Source organism: Pollicipes pollicipes, unplaced genomic scaffold, assembly GCF_011947565.3.
Source record: "Pollicipes pollicipes isolate AB1234 unplaced genomic scaffold, Ppol_2.1 Scaffold_7231;HRSCAF=8579_pilon_pilon_pilon, whole genome shotgun sequence".
NCBI lineage: Eukaryota > Metazoa > Arthropoda > Thecostraca > Pollicipedomorpha > Pollicipedidae > Pollicipes > Pollicipes pollicipes.
Window position 1 is genome coordinate 36164794 of NW_023597034.1, and position 5517 is coordinate 36170310.

The following is a 5517-nucleotide window of genomic DNA, read 5'->3' on the forward strand; positions in this document are numbered from 1 at the left end:
ATCCTGGTGGCACCAGACACAGTGGGTTTGTGCGTCATCTGGGGGGTTGTATGGCTATGGTGGATGGGGGAAGCGCCTGCTACAGTGACCTTGCCACAGTCATGTTCGGCACAGCTGCCCCTGAAACCACGGAGTTGTGCCATCTGCATACACTGAGAGCCAATGAATGAGCAGTGCTCCCTATGCAGCTTATTTTGGGAATGCTCCATTGACTTGTATTGCTGGTGCTGTATGGATGGGGGAATGACTGCACACTGAAAATGAGTGAACACTGTACCATGCACAGCTTTCTGAGAACACCGATCATGAGCATGCGTGATACATCTCCCGACGGAAGTGTGCGTAGTATCGGATTCAGAGGCGATGCAAGTGACAAGTGCCTCGCCTTTCACCCGAAGACCAGACCTTAATGCTTTCCTAAATGTTTAAAGGTAAATACTCAGATGTGGAAGCTCTGACTGTCTTGAGGGGTCATGCCTTGGTTACCCCCTTGATTTGTTAATGATCTAAGCTGACAGGTCAACTGATCAGCAGCCCTGAACCGCCCACACAACTGATCAGCAGCCCTGAACCGCCCACACAGCTGATCAGCAGCCCTGGAACGCCCTCACATAACTGATCAGCAGCCCTGAACCACCTCACATAACTGATCAGCAGCCCTGAACCCCCACACACAACTGATCAGCAGCCCTGAACCGCTCACACAACTGATCAGCAGCCCTGAAACGCCCATACAACTGATCAGCAGCCCTGAACCGCCCATACACAACTGATCAGCAGCCCTGAACCACCCACACACAACTGATCAGCAGCCCTGAACCGCCCTCACATAACTGATCAGCAGCCCTGAACCGCCCACACACACAACTGATCAGCAGCCTGAACCGCCCACACAGCTGATCAGCAGTCCTGAACCGCCGACACACAGCCGATCAGCATCCCCGAACCGCCCACGGTGCCTGACGGTGTACCGGACCGCCTGTTTCAGGGATGTCGGAGGAGAAGCTGAGGCGATATGAGAAGATCGACTTTCTTGGGAGAGGGCCAGTTCGCCACCGTCTACAAGGCGTGCGACAAGGAGACGGGCCAGATCGTGGCGGTGAAGAGATTAAGCTGGGCAGCCGTGCCGAGGCCGAGGACGGTATCAACCGCACGGCGCTGCGGGAGATCAAGCTGCTGCAGGAGCTGCACCACGAGAACGTGATCGGCCTGCTGGACGTCTTCGGCCACAAGTCCAACGTCTCGCTGGTGTTCGACTTCATGGACACCGACCTAGAAATCATCATCAAGGACATGTCACTGGTGCTGAAGCAGTCGGACGTCAAGGCGTACACGCTGATGACGCTGCGCGGACTCGAGTACCATGCACATGAACTGGATCCTACACCGCGACCTCAAGCCCAACAACCTGCTGGTGACGAGTAGCGGCGTGCTGAAGCTGGGCGACTTCGGCTCGCCAAGTATTATGGCTCGCCCAACCGGCTGTACACGCACCAGGTGGTGACGCGCTGGTACCGGGCGCCCGAGCTGCTGTTCGGCGCGCAGATGTACGGCACGGGCGTGGACGTGGTGGGCGGTGGGCTGCATCCTGGCGGAGCTGCTGCTGCGCATCCCCTTCCTAGCCGGCGACTCGGACCTCGACCAGCTCACCAAGATCTTCATGGCCATGGGCACGCCCAACGAGGAGACGTGGGCGGGCGTCAGCTCGCTGCCCTCCTACGTCAAGTTCAAAGCAGTTTCCGGGCACGCCGCTGCAGGACATCTTCACGGCGGGCGTCGGACCGCTGCTGGACGTGCTGCGCCAGCTCCTGGCGCTGGACCCGGCGCGGCGCGGCACGTGCGCCAGCGTGCTGCAGCTGCCGTACTTCAGCGCCCGGCCGGCGCCGACGCCGGGCCCGCTGCTGCCGCTGCCACCGGACATCTCCGCTAAGAAGAAGGAGGTGGAGCGGCCCAGCATCAAGCGCCGGATAGTGGAGTCGGCGGAGGATGCCGGCATTGGCGGTTTGGCCAAAAAGCTCATCTTTTAACGCGGCGCGAGTGTTAGCGCGACCGTGCTGAAGGCATCATCTCACGCGTGGATGCCTCTGTTCAGTCATGTGAGCTGTGTTTTGTGGGCTGGTTTGAGCGAGGTATCTTGCTTGGCGGCCTGCGTGCGGACCAAGCTAGGACTCGAGTGACTCGAGAGGTAGGAAGTTAGAAGCAAGTTATTTTTGTGATCACCGCCTGCCATTTTCGCGCGAGCGGCAATTGTTATGTTTGTACGTTGTTAGAAAAAGTTAAACGAACATGCGTCGAGGTATATGCAGTGGCGGAAACATTTGTTTTCAGCATTTGCTACCTCAATAAAAGTTGTCTGAAATGCAGCTTTCCGTCACCAGATGACTGGATTTTGTGTCATTTGGTAGCTGAAAGCGGATTGCCATGGTTGCCACAGGTAACCGCTGGCGAACTTTCCCACTAGCGTGTTCTCATTTAACAAGGGAGCCACGTTTCTCACATGACTGCATGTTATGCTTTGTCAACTCAGCTATGGCACCACTCATATAAACGCAAATCATGCGATTGCAGTCCACTGTCTTATTGTACCTGTGCGGGCTGTGCTGTCTGAAGACATTAGGCCAATTTGTCCACGCCACTTTAATCCTGTTGGCGCTTCACTTACATAAATTAATTGTCGGCGTAATAGCAAACATTACTGTGGCAATACTGCCAGGATCTATCACCCACGTAGACCGTGCTCAGTGTGTTGGTTGGAGGTTGGTGCAACAATCCATCAGCTATTTATGGATAGTTCCGGAACTGCCAGAACGAACATAATTAGCGATGGTGAATGTATGTATTATCGTGCATCAAAGCAGGAGCCGTATATATCATCGATGGCTACGGCACTACAAGGCGACGGAGTTTTGCTATTATTGCCGGCCGCTGGTTTGAACAGGGCCTGCATTCTAAATTGGCATGTGCTTTAACAGAAGGCAGCCGAAGCTAGGTTCCCGATTATACGCACTCCGCCATCGCTGTCGTAAGTCATAGTTCCCAGAATGCTGTAAAGGTAGCTCGCCCATTCGGGTGCAAGAGTGCAAGTCAGATTTGGGATGCAATCATATGCACCCCCGACATTTCCATATCAGACCATTCGTTGGGTCTCAGTATGACCTCCAATTCAGCGCAGTCTCGCGGCGCGGCCGCGGCAGGGCCACTGTGCGCCAGGTATGGACACCATCAAATGGCTTGGCATTGACCCGTCGTATATCAGTGTTTACTGCTTGCATCATCTTCCCGGGCCGTACGCACTTGGCTCCGGAGCAGGGCTGCGTTTGCTGCCCGCGCCTCCCGCGCCGTATTATTGGTCCACCTCAGCACCGCGGCCAGCCAAACAAACGCCTCCAATCTTGACCCGCTGAAAGGGAAAGGAGTGAAAACATCGCATTCCATGACTCACAACCCTTACAAATCCGACCCCAACTTGTGAAGAGGGCCGACCCCAAGGTGAGTTGCCCAACGTGCTCCAATGGCAGCAATTATTTCCACCAATGGCCGATAACCCGAGCCGACCCAGCGCCGGTGAAGTGTCCAACAGGGCCGGCGGACGTTGGGGCGTCTCCCAGCCAGTGCCGCACCTGGCCGGCGCCCGGATCCGAGCTGACGCACTCGGAGGGCCGGGTGGGGGACACGCGCGGGTTAGGAGTGCCGCTCGCGACACGCAGCGTGGGGTCGACCGACCGTCAAGAAGTGAGGGCGGTATGCTGCGCTGTCGTCATTGAACCAATGGTGTCCCCATCAGCTTGACACAATGCGCGATTTGAAGTTGGCTTTTGCTAGTTTGTTTCTGTGACTAAGTGCGTCGAAATGAACATCCCTTCGACCAAAGTACTGCCTTTTAATTGCTTTACGAACACACTTTTTTCTCCCGCGCCGAGAAGAACATAATGCGGTTAAAGCCGCACATCTTCTCGGAAGAAACAGGAGCAGATGGAGCTGTCATAACCTAAAAAACGTTTCCAAGGAAACGCGATGTTTTACCCCCCCCCCCCCCCCCATACTCTCGTGAAGCCCAGTCGGTCCTTGCACTGGGGCCTCCGCTGCGATGGCCGGATTGGAGTCAATGGCGGTGATGCTGCATGTGCTGCGGAGCTTTACTTATCGATATTTGAGAACGAGGCAGAATCGTTGGATTCTGTTGACCATCGACCAGCGCAGAGACGATTCCGGGGCGCTTTTTGTACGCATTCCGACAGGACTGTGGTTGAGAGACTAATGCAGTAGCGTATTGCGTCCGTAATTGGGTATGCAGCGTGGTACTCGTTGGTTGAGCGTACAGCGTTCAGTTGCGTCTGTGTGCTAGAGATGCACAATTTTCTTTTTTAAGATCGCGTCAGCGGTGTCCCGTTACTGGCCTACGCGCTGACTATGGAGAAGGCGGGGTAGGGGCAGGCCACCGCCCTCTCATGTCCTTTTCGGGAAAATTTGGAGAACGGCTTAAGTTATCCTCCTTAAATGTTCAGTATTTTCCCCTAACATTAATGCCACGTAAACTCTGAAAGATAAATGCTCTCGTCATCTTAGGCCAATGGCGTAGGGTAGTTTTGGTTTGAGAATGTTGGATCAAAATGTGAGTAAACTTGAAGTGCTATGACAGTGCGTTATAATGTGACCTTCCCATTGTCTTCATAGTTTGCTCACCAATTAACTTCACTCCTTGACATTCCAATGACATAACGTGGTCATCATAGGGGACTGAAACAACTTGACATTAAGCTCGTCCCTTGATGACATCCACGCTATGAAAAAATGGTTGGTTTTGTTGACCCTTTATCTAACAGCATTGCTTGTGCAACGGTGGCATTTGGACCGCAAAGATCACCGTAGGTCATAAACCTAACCTGACACGGCGGGCCGCACTTTGATACCTCACGCGACACTGCCGATATCTCGCGGTCCTATATGCCCCATTTCTCCATAATAAACTAATGAACAAAATGGACATGCCGGACTAAAGCCACCGGGGTTTGGCAGGTACTGGCATTAGGACCAGCTTGCGATGCACGTGTGACGAATCAGTACTTCTGATACCTACCAGCAAATTATACCAGGAATACTACAATACCAGCGAATGATACCTACCACGACATTGCCAGTCACGTCACTTCTCCACCGCTGGCAGTGATTTAGCGCCGGACGCCGGTTTCGTGATACCTAGATCTTTCACCTCTAGCGTACAACACTCCTGATAGCGTTCACCAGTCTTGCACGGAACTTTACCTTGTCGTCAAGTCGCCGACAAACTGATCCTCGTACTTTTTAGAGACGTGCTTGATCGCAGGTCGTGTGTATTTTCAGGTTCAGCCGCGTCGAAAGATTGCTCTTCAAATACTAAGGCTGCCCGTGCGTGAGCCGGCACACCGGACGCCAGCCAACCGCCTGGCTGTGCGCAGTGGATGACGTCGGCGAATGTTCGGTAGCCGGTCCTCCCAAAGCCGCTCCTAATCTGGCCGCCTGGTGCGAGACGCTCACCTC

General features: G+C 54.3%; 1 pseudogene; it reads left to right on the forward strand.

Annotated features, from left to right (window-relative positions):
* Positions 1-990: 990 nt before the first annotated feature.
* Positions 991-2124, forward strand: LOC119110499 (cyclin-dependent kinase 7-like; annotated as a pseudogene).
* Positions 2125-5517: the final 3393 nt, after the last annotated feature.